Consider the following 20,534-nt stretch of genomic DNA (forward strand, 5'->3'; position numbering starts at 1 on the left):
TGCAATAAGGGCATCTTCATTGCTCTTGCTGTCCCCAAGCTCCACTCATTTCTGTGGCCAGCCCCCTCATTTCTCTGATTGACAGGTAGTGGCAAAGCAGCGAGGAAGGGGCTGGCCACAGAAATGAGTAAAGTCAAATATCGATGACCTATCCTGATGAATAAGTATCAGATCGGTGGGGGTCCGACACCCAGAACTCCCACCTATCAGCTATTTGAAAGGGACAAAGAAGAGCACACAAGCACAGTGCCCTGCATTCTATAGTGGCCATGCTTGGTATTGCAGCCCAGGCCCCTTCACTTGAATAGGACTGAACTGCGCCTAGGCCAGTGATGTCGAACCTTTTAGAGGCCGAGTGCCCAAACTGCAACCCAAAACCCACTTATTTATCGTAAAGTGCCAAAACGGCAATTTAATCGGAATACTATAGTTCAATATAGTATATATTCCATGTACTTTATCATTTAGCTATTAAAGCCTGCCTACATTCAGTGCCCTGCCTGTGCTGTTCATAGTGCGCCCTGCGCTGATGAATGGCAGGAAAAGTCTAAGGCATATTGGTACACCATAGACTTTTTTCACAGTGCGGGTGCCCACAGAGAGGGCTCTGAGTGCCGCCTCTGGCACCCGTGCCATAGGTTCGCCATCACTGGCCTAGGCCATATGACTGATGAATGTGACCTCACTGGTCTTGGAAGAGGCCACAGCGTTCACTGGAGAAAAGAGGTCTGATAGTTGGGGTGTCGGGAGTTGGAACCCCTCTGATGACCTATCCTGATAACAGGTCATCAATATTAGATTCCTGGAAAACCTTTTTAGGGTACATTCACACGACTGTATCTATGGGCCAAGCATCTGTTCCTCAATTAGATTTAAAACCATTCATTTCAATGGGACCGCATCCGCACTTTCGTTCTGCGGCCCTGCAAAAAAGATAGAGAATGTTCTATTTGTGTCCACAATTGTGGACAAGTATAGTCATTTCTATCATAGGGCTGGCTGTGTGTGTTCCGCAAAATGCAGAACGCACACGGCGGGTATCTGTGTTTTGCGGATGTGCAATTTGCGTACTGCAAAACACAAACGGTCGTGTGAATGTAGCCTTAACATGCACAACCCCTGTCCATGAACTTGACAGAGGAGGGTGTCTGGCTCGGGACCCCCTGCATTAGCCAGACTCCACAGCATGCCTTTTGGGGTATGGTTCTCCCCATTCACTGACTAGACGCTGGTTCATGGGGAAATGTGCATTTAATATCTAGTTGTCCATAGGTAATAGACTGTGATATGTGCCTTATTGTATGTATACACACTAGTGCCAGGACAGGCAGCCAATCATATGTTAGTTCTCATTCTTCAGAAGTCTTTTAGAAAATGGAAGCAGCAACTTGATTGGTTACTATGGACCTCCCCACCTCTCTCTCTCTGAAAGAAAAGTGCCCTTCCAACCAATCAGATGTCCGATTCCATTTGCTAAACTACACAGAAAAAAATGAAAGCTAAACGCTGACTGGTCTCTATAGGTAACTGCATTCTCCCCCTGTAGTGGATTTTATACATGAGAACCTATAGGATGCGGTCCCCTCCATGACAGCTACAAAGGGGGGCAGGAGGGAGCTGAGCCCCTAGCGGCTGGGCGGGTTTCTGACACGTCCTATAGTAATCACAGGCCGCTTCTATATGCACGACGTACAGCTGGCTGTATGTGACAGGAAGCCTTACATCACATAACGGTCCCGGCAGCTGCGCGGCTCTGATTGGCTGCCTCCATAGATGCGCGTTCCCTGCACTGCAGGCTCCGCCCCTTCCCAGCGAGTAGGAGGCGGTGACGCGCACAGGCGAGGCGGGTTCCCGGCGTGAGGCGCTAGTAGCGGCTGTTGTGTGCCAGTGTGTCCGGTTAGGAGCTGTCTGTGCGCTCACAGAGGAGAAGGGCCTTGCCGGGGGATCCGGCTGGAGGTGGCGGCAGCAGCGTTGTGGAAGAAGCCAGCGTGTCGGTAAGCGGCTGCCGGGTGTGAACTTCGGACTCCTCTAGTGACCAGGAGCTCAGGAAACGCCGGGGATGCGGCCCGCCTTAGGCCCCGAGCTGTAATCTCCCTGTCCGGGTTGGGTGGGGAGGGCGGAAGGGTTACGGCTGTTACTGGGACTTCCTCCAGGCGGGGGCTTTGTATGCCGTGTCCTGTTTCCGCACTGCTGCAGCTGCGTTACACTGTGTTATCTACTTCCCTGACCTCCAGGAGCAGCGCTGCAGGGAAACTTCCTCTCTTGTGAGTACAGGGCGGCTTGTCTGAAGAGCTAGCACTCTGGGAGTAGCAGAAAGTAGTGGGAGGATGCAAGACTGTCATTCCCCCCCCTGTCAGCCATTAGACCGCTGCCCATCATGTGCCTGTCCCCCTCCTGTTAAAGCCCCCTGCCCTGCACCCTTCCCAGTGTGGGTGGTAGGACTGGTGGGTGTGGTGGTGACATTGTGGACGCTGCCTGTCTTCTGTGATTGCTGTGTGTCCGAGCACTGATCGCTCGCTGAGTAATCTAGTAGATCACATGCAGGAGGCTCTACCCCTATACTGACTGTTAGCTTGTGTCCTGGAGAGTAGTCCTGTGGCTGGCCGGCGGAGGGTAGTCCTGTGGCTGGCCGGCGGAGGGTAGTCCTGTGGCTGGCCGGCGGAGGGTAGTCCTGTGGCTGGCCGGCGGAGGGTAGTCCTGTGGCTGGCCGGCGGAGGGTAGTCCTGTGGCTGGCCGGCGGAGGGTAGTCCTGTGGCTGGCCGGCGGAGGGTAGTCCTGTGGCTGGCCGGCGGAGGGTAGTCCTGTGGCTGGCCGGCGGAGGGTAGTCCTGTGGCTGGCCGGCGGAGGGTAGTCCTGTGGCTGGCCGGCGGAGGGTAGTCCTGTGGCTGGCCGGCGGAGGGTAGTCCTGTGGCTGGCCGGCCAGGAAGGGGTTGCACAGAGAGGTTTGATATTTCCACGACAGTTTGTTTTAAATAACTGGTCACCAGTGGACTTCCCCTTTAAATCATGGCAACTCCAAGCTTGCATGATGCCTAAAGAGAACCTGTCGCCATGAAATCCAGAGCAATCTGCAGGCTATAGAGCAGGAGGAGCTGAGCAGATTGTACTGTTCTGTGGGATAGGATTCAGTAAGACTTGTACTTTATACATTTATATCGGTGCAGGGAGGGGATGTTACCAGGGACTGACTGCTGTCTTTTATGTTAAATCTCAGCTTTTTTTAATACCTCAGTTGTACACGGGGAGATGTTATCGGTGATGGTGTTCCCTGTGTATACAGATATAGCTGTCAGTCACTGATGGTTGTGTACAGGGGTGGTCTTAAAGGGGTTCTCTGGGCTGTTAATATTGATGACCTATCCTCAGGATAGGTCATTGATATCAGATTGGCGGGGGTCCGACACCTGGGACCCACCGCTCAGCTGTACGAAGGGAAGACGCGCGCAGTGTGCACGTGCTCTGCTGCTGTATGTCTATGGTGAAGCAGGAAGAGAGAAGGGGGACCGCACGTGCCTTCCCTTTTATATAGCTGATCAGTGGGAGTACCCGGTGACGGACCCCTGACTGTGGTGTGGCAGCAAGGACTGTTGTGTGCGATCCTCATGGTCGTCACAAGAACCTGCGTGTTGTCAGCGTTCCCCTGCTGCCCCCTCATTAAAGGGCATCTGTCAGCAGTTTTGTACCTATGACACTGGCTGACATGTTCCATGTGCGCTTGGCAAATGAAGGCATCTGAGTTGGTCCCATGTTCATATGTGTCCACATTGCTGAGAGAAATGATATTTTATTATATGCAAATGAGCCTCTGGGAGCAACGGGGGCGGTGGTGTTACACCTAGAGGCTCTGCTCTCTTTGCATTTTAATTGGTAGGGCCAGGCAGTGAAAATATTTTTACTCCCTGGCCCTGTCAAAGTGCAGAGGGCACAGCAGTTGCAGAGAGAGCTGAGCCTCTAGGTGTAACGGCAACGCCCCCTTTGCTCCTCGAGGCTCATTTGCATACATAAAAACATTCTTTTTCTCACTAATGTAGGCACATATGACCATGGGACCAATAAAGATGCCTTCAGCTGCCAAGCGCACATGTAACAGGTCAGCCAGTGTCATAGGTACAAAACTGCTGACAGATGCCCTTTGTCCCGTGCAGGCAGTATTTATTGACTTCCTATGCTCAGGATAAGTCATCAATAACTGAACGGCGGGGGTCCTACTCCCGACACCTCAGCCGATCAGCGGTACTCCACTTCGTTATACTGCCCGTCATCTCGGAAGTGCGGTGTAATTACAGTACTCGCTCCAGTCACCTGTAAGGGAGAGGACGGGCAGTGTTCACATGGAGCAAAGAGCTGATTGGCTGGAGTGGTGGTTGTCGGAGGATAGGTCATCAATATATATTGCCTGCACAACCCCTTTATAAACGTAGTGTGGCAGTATGACACTGGGGAATGTTCTTCAAGGACACGATCTGAAACTGCAGGGCCCCAAATGGTTGGCAACGTGACCAAAAATGAAATTTGGCTCCTAAGCTTTTAGACAAGGAACCATACTCATTTCTTTCTGTATTTTGCCCCCCAGCCAGTGGTGTCTGTAGAGTAGTCCATGCCCGCCTTCTTTGCCGATCTGTTCCCGCTCCCTGTTAACTTACGCCCAGATAGTCACGTAAGCCTCTGCAGCCAATGACTGGCTTTTGTGGTGTCATGTCTCCAAGCGGCCCGTGACCAAGCAATGAGGGGGCCAATTGGGGGCAAGACATATTATGTAGGGTATGAAAACTGCTTGAAGGGGTTCTCTGAGATTTTGATACTGATGACCTGCCATCGGTATCTGATCTGTTGGGGTTCGACACCCAGGACCCCCGCCGATCAGCTGGCATTCACACTAGCACTGCGGCCTTCTCGCAGTACCATACATTGTATAGCGGCTGCGCCCCATTCACTTCCACCCATCAGATACTGATGACCTATCCTCAGGATATAGTTCATTAGTATCAAAATCTCAGAAAACCCTTTTAGGGCTCTTTCACACTTGCGTTCTTGTCTTCCGGCATAGAGTTCCGTCGTCGGGGCTCTATGCCGGAAGAATCCTGATCAGGATTATCCTAATGCATTCTGAATGGAGAGAAATCCGTTCAGGATGTCTTCAGTTCCGGAACGGAACGTTTTTTGGCCGGAGAAAATACCGCAGCATGCTGCGCTTTTTGCTCCGGCCAAAAATCCGGAACACTTGCCGCAAGGCCGGATCCGGAATTAATGCCCATTGAAAGGCATTGATCCGGATCCGGCCTTAAGCTAAACGTCGTTTCGGCGCATTGCCGGAGCCGACATTTAGCTTTTTCAGAGTGGTTACCATGGCTGCCGGGACGCTAAAGTCCTGACAGCCATGGTAAGTGTAGCGGGGAGCGGGGGAGCAGTGTACTTACCGTCCGTGCGGCTCCCGGGGCGCTCCAGAGTGACGTCAGGGCGCCCCAAGCGCATGGATCATGTGATCACATGGATCACGTCATCCATGCGCATGGGGCGCTCTGACGTCATTCTGGAGCGCCCGGGGAGCCGCACGGACTGTAAGTATACCGCTCCCCCGCTCCCCGCTCCTACTATGGCAACCAGGACTTTAATAGCGTCCTGGGTGCCATAGTAACACTGAAAGCATTTGGAAGACGGTTCCGTCTTCAAATGCTTTCAGTACACTTGCGTTTTTCCGGATCCGGCGTGTAATTCCGGCAAGTGGAGTACACGCCGGATCCGGACAACGCAAGTGTGAAAGAGGCCTTAAAGGAGTAGTTTCACTTCAGCTAATCGTATTTATCGTGTAGACAAATGTATCGCACCATCAAAGGAAGCAATATGGCCAATCTCAATACATTAGTAAGTGCCTTGTATTGACCTTCTCTATAAATGCTGAAGGAGACAACCCCCTTACACGTATGAAGGAAGTCCAGGGTTTAAACATGGCAGCATACTTGTCGGGTTTCTGCTCTTGTAAACAACAGACATCCGAAGGCAATGTCCATGATTGGCAGTATCACTGATCAGACATTTAACCCCTCAGATGCCGTGATCAATTGTGACCATGGCAGTGAAACCCCAGGAGTGCAGCATTCCTGGGGCCCGAGATGGAGGGAGCTGATAGCTGTGGCAGCCTTGGGCCCTCTGAAGGAACATAGTGGATTTCCCATAGACTGCAATGGTAATTCATTGCAGTCTGTGGGAGAAGATGATTGCATGTTCAAGTCCCCTTGGGTAAAAAAAAAAATATATATATATATATATATATATATATATATATATATATATATATATATATAAATTCAAATTACCCTTTCCTCATATTAAAAAAAATGTCATGGGCATCGCTGTATCACAAAATGCACAAAAAACAAAATGCCAGATTTTTTTTTTTTTAATTAAAACGTATAATAAGTCTTCCAATTTTCTTTAAACGTATTAAAACATAAGAAAAACCTATACAAATGTGATATCAATGTAACCATACTGACCCGTAGGATGAAAGTGATGGGTCAGCTTTACTGCAAAGGAGACACCGTAAAAAGAGTCCCATAAAACTAAGGCCCCTTTCACACTTACGTTAAAGTTTTCCAGTATAGAGTTCCGTCCTAGGGGCTCAATACCGGAAAAAACTCTTCAGTTTTGTCCTAATGCATTCTGAATAGAGAGCATTCCGTTCAGGATGCATCAGTTCAGTCCCTTTTACGGTATTTTCTCCGGCCAAAATTCCGGAACACTTGCCGCATTGAAATGTATTAATGCCGGATCCGGTACCCAGTGTTCCGGAGAGACGGATCCAGTATCGCAATGCATTTGTCAGACGGATCCGGAAACAAATGATATCCGTTTGCATACCAATTTACGCATCCGGCAGGCAGTTCTGGCAACGGAACTGCCTGCTGGGTTCTTCCAACGCTAGTGTGGAAGTACCCTAATTGACTGTGGACAACGTTTTCAAGCCCTAGATTTAAAATGTAACATTCTGGATGCCTGCCACTAGAGGGAGCTTGTTAGGTACTGTTATTATTGCGTTCAAGGTATAACAGTATGCAGAAAGCTCCTAAGCTCCCTCTAGTGGTGGTCACAGGTATCCAGAACACAGAGCATGTTCCAGTAATCACTTCTGTCGGGGAAGTCAGCCCACCACCGTCATCTCTTAGGGTACTTTCACACTAGCGTTTTTCTTTTCTGGCATAGAGTTCCATCCTAGGGGCTCAATACCGGAAAATAACTGATCAGTTTCATCAGTCTTTTTGACTGATCAGGCAAAAGATAAAACCGCAGAATGCTACGGTTTTATCTCCGGCCAAAAAAAACTGGAGACTTGCCTGAATGCCGCATCCGGCATTTTTTTTACATAGGAATGTATTAGTGCTGGATCCGGCATTCAAAATACCGGAATGTCGGATGCGTCCGGTAAAAATGTGGAAAAAAAAATCGAAAGGATCCGCTTGTCCGTATGACAAACGGACAGACAGATCCGTTCTTGCAATGCATTTGTAAGACGGATCAGGATCCTGATCAGTCTTAAAATGCAATCAGTTTGCATGCATTTTGTCGGATCCGGCAGGCAGTTCCGATGACTGATTCCTCTGCCGCAAGTGTGAAAGTAGCCTTACTTTTTAGTAGGGGTGCACCGAAATGAAAATTCTGGTCCGAAACCGAAACCGAAAATTCAGGATGCCCTTGACCGAAAACCGAAACCGAAACCGAAACTGCCTTTTTGCCCAAATACTTTTAAAATACTTTTTTTTTAATGATTTTATTAATAATTCTTTTTCATGAATGAAATTCATCTGTGGGTGGCGCTGTTATGGAGAGGGGGATCTGTGGGTGGCGCTGTTATGGAGAGGGGGATCTGTGGGTGGCTCTGTTATGGAGAGGGGGATCTGTGGGTGGCGCTGTTATGGAGAGGGGGATCTGTGGGTGGCGCCGTTATGGAGAGGGGGATCTGTGGGTGGCGCTGTTATGGAGAGGGGGATCTGTGGGTGGCGCCGTTATGGAGAGGGGGATCTGTGGGTGGCGCCGTTATGGAGAGGGGGATCTGTGGGTGGCGCCGTTATGGAGAGGGGGATCTGTGGGTGGCGCCGTTATGGAGAGGGGGATCTGTGGGTGGCGCTGTTATGGAGAGGGGGATCTGTGGGTGGCGCTGTTATGGAGAGGGGGATCTGTGGGTGGCGCTGTTATGGAGAGGGGGATCTGTGGGTGGCGCTGTTATGGAGAGGGGGATCTGTGGGTGGCGCTGTTATGGAGAGGGGGATCTGTGGGTGGCGCTGTTATGGAGAGGGGGATCTGTGGGTGGCGCTGTTATGGAGAGGGGGATCTGTGGGTGGCGCTGTTATGGAGAGGGGGATCTGTGGGTGGCGCTGTTATGGAGAGGGGGATCTGTGCACTGTTATGGGCATAACAGTGCACAGATCCCTTTCCCCATAACAGTGCACAGATCCCTTTCCCCATAACAGTGCACAGATCCCCCCTCCCCATAGCAGTGCACAGATCCCCCCTCCCCATAGCAGTGCACAGATCCCCCCCTCCCCATAGCAGTGCACAGATCCCCCCTCCCCATAGCAGTTCCATAGACCGATCCCCCCTACCCATAACAGCCCCGGCCCTGCTGCTCACAGCATCTTTATTTTACCTTACAATCGTGAGGCTCCAGTAACTAACAACTCTGCAGGCAGAGCGGAGGGCGGCGTAACGTCACTTACTCACGTGACGCACCTGCTCCGCCCACTTTATGAATGAAGGAGGCGGAGCAGGCGCGTCACGTGAGTAAGTGACGTTACGCCGGCCTCCGCTCTGCCTGCAGAGTTGTTAGTTACTGGAGCCTCACGATTGTAAGGTAAAATAAAGATGCAGTGACAAAGTAAACCGCCCGCCCGGCGCCCGCCCGCAGATGGTGGGTGACAAATCCCACACCCCATATTTTCGGCCGATATGTAACAATATCGGCCGAAGTGGATTAGGTGCATTTTCGGCCGATATTTTCGGCTGCCGAAATTTCGGTGCACCCCTACTTTTTAGTTTAGTGTAACTTTTTTTTTTTATGTGTCATAGTTTTGATTTTTAATTTGATGCCAAAAATTTTCAGTTGGCTCCTAATTTCTTTAGCCTTGGGTGGAGCAGTTTAAAGAGGTTGTTGTACCCAGTTATCTGGAAATGGATGTCCAACTTATTATGTCGTCTGTGTAGAAAGGGTACTTTCACACTAGCGTTAGGCCTCTTTCACACGGGCATCGCGTGTGAGGGCCGCATAGGCTGCGGGTGCGTTGCGGGAAAATCGTGCGGTTTTTTTTTTTAAATTTTTTTTTTTGCCTGCGAGTGGGGTGAGTTTTGTATGCGATTGCGTTAAGTTTTTTCCGCGTGAGTGCAATGCATTTTGCATGCGAGTGAGAAAAAGCTGAATGTGTTACCCAGACCTAAACCCGGACTTCTTCACTGAAGTTCGGGTTTGGGTTAGGTGTTCTGTAGATTTTATTATTTTCCCTTATAACATGGTTATAAGGGAAAATAATAGCATTCTTAATACAGAATGCTTAGTAAAATAGAGCTGGAGGGGTTAAAAATAAATAATTAAACTCACCTCATCCACTTGTTCGCGCAGCCCGGCTTGTCTTCTTTCTTCTCTGAGCTGGGAGGAAAAGGACCTTTGGTGACGTCACTGCGCTCATCACATGGTCCATCACCGTGGTGAGGTGAGTTTAATAATTTTTTTTATTTTTTAACCCCTCCAGCTCTTTTGTACTATGCATTCTGTATTAAGAATGCTATTATTTTCCCTTATAACCATGTTATAAGGGAAAATAATAAAGATTGGGTCCCCATTCCGATCGTCTCCTAGCAACCATGCGTGAAAATTTCAACGCATCAGCACTTGCTTGCGATTTTCACGCAGCCCTATTCACTTCTATAGGGCCTGCGTTGCGTGAAAAACACACAATATAGAGCTTCCTGCGATTCTCACGAAACGCTCAAGTGATGCGTAAAAATCACCACTCATGCGCACAGCCCCATAGAAATGAATGGGTCCGGATTCAGTGCGGATGCAATGAGTTCACCTCACGCATTGCACCCGCACGTAATTCTCGCCCATGTGAAAGAGGCCTTATTCTTTTCCGGCATAGAGTTCCGTCCTAGGGGCGCAATACTGGAAAAGAACTGATCAGTTTTATCCCCATGCATTCTGAATGGAGAGAAATCCGTTCAGTATGTCTTCAGTTCAGTTACGGAACGGTAGTCATGATACGGTTTTATCGCTGGCCAAAAATCTCTAACACTTGCCGAAATGCTGGATCCGGCATTTTTTCCATAGGAATGTATTAATGCCAGATTTGGTGGTTTTATGACAGCGCTGGTGTACAGGGCTGTAGAGTGCCCACATGCCGCCCTCCCGGTACTGATAAGATGCTTGCAGTTCAGTGTTCTTTTTCTGTAAAGAACCTTTTAAATTGAATTTTTTTGGCTGGGATTTTTCGGTGACGCATACAGCTTGACTGGTGCGGAAAGCACAAACGCATTTTTGTACTTTGCCCGTAGCTAACATGGAACATGTGTGTTTTGCTCCATGGGAAATAATGGCGGCCATTTCTCTGTGATGTCCCATTGTGTAATATAAAAGGGAAAGCAAAGACCTTTCAGCTCCTGTCCCTTAGGCCTCATTCACACAACAGTTGTGTTCCTTTCCGCAAAATGGGGTTCCGTTGTTCAGTTATCCGTTTCTGTGTGTCTGTCTTTATTTTTGGAGGATCACCAGACATGAAGGAAAGTAAAAAAAAAAAGTCTAAGTCAAGTTTGCCATGCAAATGATAGGAAAAAAGCAAAAAGTTTTTTCCCGGTCCCATTGACTTGAATGGGTCCGCGAACCGTTTTCCGTGAAAAAAATAGGACAGGTTATATTTTTTGGATGGACTGGAATCACGGACGCGGATGACAAACGGTGCAATAGCTGAGTTTTCAACGGACCCATTGAAAGTCAATGGGTCCGCAGAAAATCACGAAAAACAGAACAACGGACACGGAATAAAACAACGGTCGTGTGCATGTGGCCTTAGGTGTGGAATACCGTAAAGTCTGAGGTTAGACCATTCTCATCTACACTTTATTTTTTTTCTTCCTTGCAGATATTGACCTGTCGTCCAGATTTTGAAATCTGCAGCATGTCAGTTGTTTGTGCAATTTTTGCTGCAGATGTCACACTTTTCAAATGGGAACATAAAGCCAACTGACTTTAGAAGATGTGCACGTTGCAGCAGAATCCAACGAACTTTGTCCCATGCTGATCATTGACCCCATTTCCGGAAAATACGTGATTTTATTTTATGCAAATAAGCCTCTTGGTGCAATAAGAGTGTCGCGGATGCACCTGAGAGCCCATTAAGCTCCGCTCACTTTCCATGGTGGCCTCCCTGCTTTGAGTGACAGGGCCTGGCCCTGTATTCTGGCGCCTGCAGGTTCACCTCTGTGATTGGCGCAGTACGGAATTCATCCCCCCGGCAAGCTTCAGCCTAGTACAGTCACAGAGGCAAACGGGCAGGCCTGGAGTGATTACATCCACACTGCCTTCGCCCTGTCAGTGAGAGGGTTAGGCTCAGCCAGCACGGAGAGTGAGAGGAGCTTTAGGTGCAGTGAGGAGGCCTTTGTTGCATCAGGGGAGTCATTTGCATAGATTTAAAAGCGCTAATTTCTCTCAATTGGAGCCACCGATCAGGTTGGGACCAAATCCGATGGACCAAAAGCTGCCAAACGCGTGTGTACAAAGTTAGTTGCCTTTATTTGCATGTATCTGCTGACAAGTTTGGTTTCCTTTAACCCCTTCCTGACACATGACGTACTAAGTGACTTCCCGCATTTTGACGTACTATTACATCATGGTGATCAGGCGGGCACCGGAGCGGTGCGCACCCGATCACTGCAGGGGCCTGGCAGTCCCTGATAGCCAGGCCCCTGCTGTATCCACCGGCATTGCTGTAAAAGCCAATGCAGCGGATTAATCCCTTCTAAAACATCATTATTTTTTTTTTGTTTCAAAAATGCTATTATTGTGTAAAACTTAAATAAATACCTAAAATGTATACTTTTTCTTATCGCTGCGTCCGTAACGATCTTCTCTATAAAAATGTCACATGACCTAACCTCTCAGGTTAACGGTGTAAAAATAAACACTATGCCAAAATTACCAATTTTTTTGGTCATCTTGCCCCATAAAGTGTAATAATGAATGATCAAAAAAATCATATGTACCCAAAAATGGTACCAATAAAAACGTCAACTCTTCCTGCCAAAAACGAGCCCTTGCACAAGACGATCGGCAGAAAAATAAAAAAAAGGCGTTCAGAAAATGGAGACACAGAAACAGGGGTGTGGAAATCGTATCGCCCAACGCCTGGGACATGCAGTTCCGGGCGCCGGGCAGGTAGTTTGTTCAGTAGCTTAGCCCTGCTGCGGGCAAGTAGCAGTGCTGAGATGGCTTTGTTTACCGGAGCAGTGGACGCAGTGGATCGGCGACGAGCTGGGGGTGTAGAGCAGTGACGCAGCTACGGTGACAGAGCGGGTGGGGTGGACGCAGTGAGTGAAGGCCGCTCTCCTGGTGCCAGCTTCCTCACTGTGACATAGTCGGCACAGGCTCAGTGAGGAATCCGGCACCAGGAGCGCATCATTCACTCACTGCGCCTGCGCCGAATACAGAAGTGAACGGCACAGGATTTTGTCAGCGATGCTGCAAACCGTGACATCAAGAGGAGCGGGGTGGGATAAAGGGTGAGGAGACGGAGCCTCTAGGTGCTGATTTTACGCCCACATAGCACCTAGAGGCTCATTACCATATAATAAAAGTGCTTATTTTATCAGAACGGCTGCAGGGAGAAAGGTAAAAAACACACTGTTATGTAGTGCGGACATTACAGCTACATAACAGGATTTCTGATGGTAGAAACCCTTTAACTTAAGGGGTGTAGTTTCCACAATGCGGTCATTTATGAGGGTTTCCACTATGTAAGCCCCACAAAGTGACTTCACAACTGAACTGGTCCTTAAAAAGTGGGTTTTTGGAAATTTTCTTAAAAATTATAAGAGTTGCTTCTAAACTTCTAAGCCTTCTAACGTCTTAAAAAAATAAAATAACATTTACAAAATGATGCCAACATAAAGTAGACATATGGGGAATGTTAAGTAATAAATATTTTATGAGGTATCACTTTCGGTTTTAAAAGCAGAGAAATTATTGAAAATTGAGAATTTTTCAAAATGTTTGGGATTTTTTCATAAATAAAGGAATCATGAAGTACAATGTGTCACGAGAAAACAGTCTCTGAATGGCTTGGATAAACAAGTATTCCAAAGCTATTACCACATAAAGTGACATGTTAGATTAGCAAAAAATGGCCTGTGCAGGAGGATGAAAACTGGCCCGGGGTAGAAGGGGTTAATGCCCTCCTGTCAGAGTTAAAGGGGCTTTCCATTTATATAAACTAGTGGGGTCATTTATCAAACTGGTGTAAAGTAGAATTGGCTTAGTTGCCAATAGTAACCAATCATATTTCACCTTTTTATTTTCCAAAGGAGCTGTCCAAAATGGAAGGTGTAATCTGATTGGTTGCTATGGGCAACTAAGCCAATTCTACTTTACACCAGTTTGATAAATGACCCCATAGGTGAATATAACCTATTAAAGGTGTTGTCTGGGATCAAGATAAAACAGGCCAGTGGTGGAAATTAGAGCCTATTACATTTGTGCAGTTCTCGCGCCACCGATCTGATGCTGCAGTGGTGAGATGCTGAGGCCAGTGATTGGCTGCAGTGGTCATGTGTCTGAGCAGGATGTCAGTCTTACAGCACAGTAAACAAATCCTGAAATGGCAGGAGATCTTGTAGGCAGGTATTGCTTCTTCAATTATTGTATACAACTACTCCTCATCATTGTCTTGATCCCAAACAGCTCCTGGCACCTATTTAATCACCTAACTGGAGAGGACATGGTGCTTTGGTGAGCGTGGTGTCCCCTTCATTGTTTATCAGCCACGGCACCAGACATTTTGTAGTGGCTGTGGCTGGTACTGCCGCTCTGTTCCTGTATTACAGGTACGCTCGGCTATCTGTTTGGCTTGCGTTCCACTGCTGTGGCGTGTGGAACGCACGGCCATCTTGGTTATCACATGATACCTATGGTGGAACGCACGGCCATTTTCCCGAACATCATGCGATCAGAAGGAGAGATAGGGCGGAGAGAGACACCTCCAGGAGGGGCTTAGGACGCTATGCGTCCCGCTTAACCTGATTAGGCTGGTAAGGGGAGACACTAAGTAATTTGCTGCCCAATAATAGGGGTGACCGTTAGGGATGGAGCTTCAGTGAAGTTGACGAATCCGAGTGAAGCCCGCCCAGTATTTCACTGTTTAAATGGGAGTCCAGTTCCCTGGCAAGATGGAGCTGTTATTTTGCCCCCTGGAGCCCCCCAGCCGTGTATCCTGCCTCTGCGAGAGGATGGGAGCAACACTTCCTCTATCTCTATCAGCTAAGTGATCTTATCAGAAAGTGTTGCTATTCTTATTGACACCTGTCCACACATTAAGGGTCCATTCACACATCCGTGTGTGTTTTGCGGGTCCACGGATCCGCAAAACACCGGCAATGTGCATTCCGCATTTTGCGGACCGCACATCGCCGGCACTTAATAGAAAATGCCTATTCTATTTTTTTCGGGATCGGAATTGCGGAAGTGCGGCCCCATAGAAATGATTTAGTCTGAAATTCCGTTTCGCGAATTGCGGACGTGTGAATGGAGCCTTATGCTTATAAGGCCATAATAGAGGCTGCTTGCCTCCACCTGGTCGCAGAGGCTCTCCTGTCTGGGGCGCTCCAGTTTGTTTTGATGTATTAGTTTTCTAGATTATTATTGCCATACTGATACTGGCAGTCCTCTGATGAACCTCTATTATCTTTAATGGGAAACGCGTTGGGACAATACAGATGTGTCAGAATAGTGATATGGCTATTTGTGTTATTGTTTGCTGCGTCATAAAAGCGATAGTCAGTCTAGGAACGGAGTGCATCTCCGGGCTGAGCAGTTTTCAGAAGGGCCAGTCCGTCAATCACTATATAAGAATAGCTCTACTCCGGCCACTGCATACTAGATTTATAGTCTTTGGGTTATCGTGTGAGACCATAGTTTAGGGACTTGACAGGGTGCACCTGGTCGTGTAGTGCATCTCTGGACTCAGCGCTTGTTTATAGGCGGGGACGGATTTATTTCATACTCTGGGTCCTTGGATTAATACTTGGATTTCCTCTAACCGTCCGTTGTACTGACGGCTTTCTATTGCGGTACTACAATTCTCAGCATCCTGTTTGGATTAAATATTTTATCTTGTGTATGTAGAATAAAAGTTACATTTTAGAAGTTGCCCTCAGTGATAACACCAATTAAAGGGACACTTTCATCAAAACTTTATCACATACAAGCATCCTATATGTGAATATTCTGTGTAAGTTGGAAACTCTTATAACTTCGTGTTCTGTTTCGTGTCCTGGCTCTTCAACTTCCTCTTTTGTTTGGACTTTTAGCACGGCAAACTGCGACCCCGTTCAGGGGCTGCGCTGCCATGGTCATGAGACAAGTGTTAGCCCCAGCCCCATAGAGGTTGGTCAGAACTGGTCGGTGAAGTGTTTGGGACAGAGCCACATGTAGTACCTCTCACAGCCGCCTTGTAATGGAGACTGCAGCACTCCTCCAAGTGCAGTGTCCCCTTCTGCTGGGGGTGGAGAGGTCAGACCCCACACGATCTGATATGAAGGCAATACACTAAAGATAGGCCATCAATATTTAAATCCCAGAAGTCTCCTTTTCTTGTATAATGCAGTTCTCTGCTTTCCTAATTGATTTTGTCTCTGATTCACCCGTGTCAATATGTCTGCTGAGTTTCAGTGAATGGAAACATTCCTGTTTACATTGAGTCAGAGCACCTGTCCTCACCCGGCCGCACTCACAGCCGCTACACTTGCTATGGTTTCAGTCATCTGTGAGATAAACACATTGAGCATCAGATCAGAGAGTTAAAGAAGTCTGATGGGTCATGCCAGCCGAACACTTAAGATGCCTCTGGTCAAAACCTTATGTTTCCCTGACTCCCCCCATAACCGTGCTCACTATAGCCTCAGCTCCTGGGGTAACATAAGCCTGTCAGGTGGTGCCATGTTTTATCACAGGCTCTCTTCGCACTTCATTTTTCCTTCTGGCTGAGGTTCACCTGGGGTGTGTTTTCGTGATGTACATGATGTATATTTTTGTCATGTGTGTATGGGCCAGCTTTAGGCCTCGTTCTCTTTTCCGTTTTTCACTGATATGTGCTGTCCGCAGTTTCCACAGACAGCACACTCATTGATGTTAATATTTAACTAATTTTAGTCTTAAAGGGAACCTGTCACCAGTATGGCCTATTGAGCTACTTAATCTTCACACTGCCAAGGTTCATAAACTAGTTTTCTGGAATTACCTAATAAGTCTCTATGTTAATTTAAAAAAAAAAAAATAAAAAATTTGAAAAAGTGCCTTACGTCATGAACACAGTGCTAGTGAAATCACTGGGGTGTATCGCTGCCTGAGATGAGTCACGTAAGTCATGCTGGCAATCCCGCTCACATCGCTGTTACAGCCCACCACTTCTATCCTGCACATTAACGTCTGGCTTTGCGAAGGAGCCCATATGCAGACTGCTTTCAGCCTTCTGCTTTAAGCCACCCCAGGTTCTACAGAATATAGATATAAGGGCCTGGTCTTGTTTGAAAGCTGTCATTCGAAGCTTTAAAACAAGACCAGAAACACAGCATTGTCTACATCGTGTCAGGAGAAAAAGTAGCTGAAACCTGCTTTTACTTTCATATTCTTAGGAGTAAGAGAGATGAAGGCTGAAAGGGTTGTCTATCAGATATTGGTGACCTATACTCGTGATGCTCAGGATAGGTCATCAGTATCGGAGGGTCCTCCATCATGTACCTCCTCACATAATTGGCAACATGGGGTTAATGTGAGGTACATGATGGGTTATTTACTAATTATATGAGGCTCATGGAGGTCCAGATTGCTAAAACCGTGTGCCTCTCATTAAGGCTAGGTCTACACGACGACATTTGTCACGCGACAGGGCACAACTACACTGCAACATTTGTCACACCACATTTTGTTGCACCAATGTCGCGCGACAATTTTTATAATAGTCTATGGTGTCGCACTGCAACATGCGACCTACTGCGACACGACAGTCGCAGAAAAATCTGTCTTGAATGGACATGTCGCATGTTGCAGTGCGGCACCATAGACTACCATTATAAAAATTGTTGCGCAACATTGGTGCAACAAAATGTCGCGTGACAAATGTCATGGTGTAGACCTAGCCTAAGAGTAACTATGTACCTCATGCATTAACCCCATGTCCATTTATGTGTGGAGGTAGTTGATGGGGTGACTTATTAATGTGAGGCACATGGTTTTATCAATTTAGACTTCCATGTGCTTCACATTATTAGGCTCATGCACACAAACATATTTTTTTGTCCGCATCCAATCCACATTTTTTTTACGGGTTGGATGTGGGTTTTTTCACTTCAATGGGGCCGCAAAAGATGTGTGCAGCCCGCTATTGGTTGCACACACTGTCGCCGGATGTTTTAAACCGCGTGACAGGGAGATGCAGCAGTGGCCGTGCAGGGATCCGGAGTGACGCGGGTTCCGGGTAATGGGGCAAGTATGATTAGAATTGGATAACCCCATTAATGTGTTTGAGTATTTTTTAATTGTGTGCTGTGCAATTGGTATCGAGTATCACAATACTTTTTTGATATCAAAATCGAGCTCAGAATTCTGGTATTGTGACAACTCGGCTGCTGACGTTCATCTAAATGTATGGCCACCCTTGGGGCACTTGCAGTACTGTGCTGTGCCAGATTGTGGATCAGGTTATTGCTGTACACTTTTGATAGCTGCCTGCTGAACGCAGCCATGTCTTCTGACCACCCCATACACGTGTGCTGTGAATGGGGAGAAAGCTGCTGCCAGATACCGCATGTTGTTTTCTCCAACATTTGCCGTCGGTAGAAGCTAGCACACCTCCATACACATTACCTTGCCGACCGTCATTGATCTAATGTGTACGGCCTGCTTCGCTCATTCAGAGCCCAGGACAACTTGTGTTTTTTTTGTTTTGTTTTTTTAAACCACGAAAGTTATCTGTAACTCCTCTACATGCCGGTTAGGTGTTGTCCTAGCTTACACACTTTGAGAGCCTGCATACATGACCTGGATAATGGGCTCTTTAGCCTATCCCAAAGCGTATGTATTATAGAGAAAAAATATATTCTAGTTAGTGAAGACACACATGGAAGATGCATGCATGGCCCACTTGTGTCATTTTTCTGTTTGGTGGTCTGAATATCATTAAGAAGACCTGCATAGTTTCATAGTGGATCTATGGTCCTTGTGCAAGAATATGTTCATTCCCAGTCCAGTCAGGTTCTGAATAATGCGATTCTGCAGCACTCCTAATGCAAGGCCCAATGTTGTAGGACCTTGTCACCTGCGTGGAGGGTTCTGGATGTGTTTGCCATGTATCGTGGATACTATAAGAAGGACTGGGCGTATCCCTTATAACTAAGTGCATGAATCATCGCTTCCTTCATAGCTACAACATTTGTACAAACTTTTTACTCCTCTTTATTAAAAAGAGGACCGGTCTGTTCGTTTTTGTGAACTGTTGTAAATGGTTTTGTATTCCTCATGAATACTCTAGAATAGATTGTCTCATTCCTTTATTATTCCTTTTGGAAATGTATCACTAAAATGACAGCTGGTCAGTGCTTCGTTAGTGTACCTAAAATAATAAACTTTGTAATCTTTCTTATTAGAGAAAGATGCCTCTTTCTCCACTAATCACCCTCTTTTCTTCTCACCTGCTACCAGAACGGTTCACTCTGAAGTCGCTAACAAAATCTCCAGAGAGGAGATCGCTTTCCGTCTCACTTAGGGCTGATTCACGTGGCCTCACTCTGTTCAGAAAACACGGGGCCGTATGTTGGCTGAACTGACTGCATCATAGTGATTAATGATGGTCCGTTCCAATTTGATGGCGGCTCAGTGGTTAGCAATGACACTTTGCAGAGCTGGGTTCTAATCTGACCAAGGACAACATGTGCATGGAGTTTGTATGTTCTTCCCGTGTTTGCGTGGATTTCCTCTGAGTACTCCACTTTCTTCCTGCACTCCAAACACATACTGATAGGGAACTTAGATTGTGAGCTCCACTGGGGACAGCTAGCATGTATAATGTCTGTAGAGCACTGTAAGTGAGTAAGAGACATGATAAACCTGTGATCACATAGGAAGTGATGGTATCATAAATCACTATGATGTAGCCAGTTCAGACCAGGTTAGCTGCGGCCGGTCCGGGAGATGTGGCCGACACACGGCCCGTTTTTCCCAGATCGAGCGTGGTCGCATGAATCGGCCCATGAAAGTCTTTGGAGGGAGGAGTCAGGGGACTAGTGGATCTGCTATCAGCTCCCCTACCTCTTTGTAGCAGACCCACAGAAGCAGCAGCATGGAAAACCTAAGTATAAATGAGCAGTGTAGCAGTGACTCCAGCACTGGTGTGATCTGTACCACTAAAGCCAGCTCTGTGTGTCTCTGCAGCTGCTTCCTCCTCTCCTCTCCATAGACTTTTAGCATGTAGCTTCACCTCTCAGGGAAGCTGAAGAGCTGCATTTTCTCTGGAGATGTATTTTTATCAGTCAATTCAGGGACAGTATTATTCTTTTTTTTCTAATTAAAGGGGTTCTCCACGCTTTTAATATTGATGATGACCTATCCTCAGGATAGGTCATCAATATCAGATTGGTGGGGGTCCGATACCAGTCACCCCTGCTGATAAGCTGAATAAAGGGAAGACATGCATGTGCCTTCTCCTGTCTCTCTTCCAGACAACTCCAATGATGGTAGCCTAGACTGCTAGTGACAGTCTGTTTTAGCACACGTGACTGCAGGGGGATTGGCCACAGCCACTTCTGGTCTGGTGGGGACCAAGCTACTCTTGGTCCGGTAAAGATGAGAAGTGGCTGGAAACGGAACAGTTGTGTGGGACTGATGACCGTCAAGTTAGGTGGTAATTTGTGCCAAGTGTTAAAAAAAAAAAAATATATAACAGAAACCTATCTGCTCCTCCCCCCCCCCCCCCCCCCCCCCACCAGAAATGGTGAACACCTGTGCATGTAATAAGATAAGCAAGGTCTAATTATTTCAGGTGACTTTTTGAGCTAGTGGATAGTGACTACCCTCTCTGTTTCCGATTTGTAGAGTATAGAGGAGAGGAGGTCCTATCTCTTACATACAAACAGCATTAATAAGCAGTGTAGATGTGAATCCAGCATTGGAGTGAAAGAACACTTTCTAGAAGCAGCAGCATGTGTGTCTGTGTCTCTGCACCCTTGCCTTCTCTTCATAGACTTCTATTCCAAGCAGCAATAACCTGACCTCTCAGGGGCTTTACAAT

The 20,534-nt window shown here is 47.3% G+C and overlaps 1 protein-coding gene across 3 annotated transcripts in view; it reads left to right on the forward strand.

The window, feature by feature from the left end:
* The first annotated feature begins 1,812 nt into the window (after positions 1 to 1,812).
* Positions 1,813 to 20,534, forward strand: part of RAP1A (RAP1A, member of RAS oncogene family) — a 54,782-nt gene continuing 36,060 nt past the window's right edge. The window contains exon 1 of one of the 3 annotated variants that reach the window (XM_040423868.1): positions 1,813 to 1,994. The gene's annotated coding sequence lies outside the window, so the exon portion shown is untranslated. Of the gene's footprint in view, positions 1,995 to 2,171; positions 2,265 to 8,957; positions 8,970 to 20,534 lie in introns of those variants that run through there. The other 2 variants (XM_040423869.1, XM_040423870.1) reach the window with 2 other exon arrangements.

Source organism: Bufo bufo, chromosome 3 (genome assembly GCF_905171765.1).
Source record: "Bufo bufo chromosome 3, aBufBuf1.1, whole genome shotgun sequence".
In the NCBI taxonomy this organism is placed as follows: Eukaryota; Metazoa; Chordata; class Amphibia; order Anura; family Bufonidae; genus Bufo; species Bufo bufo.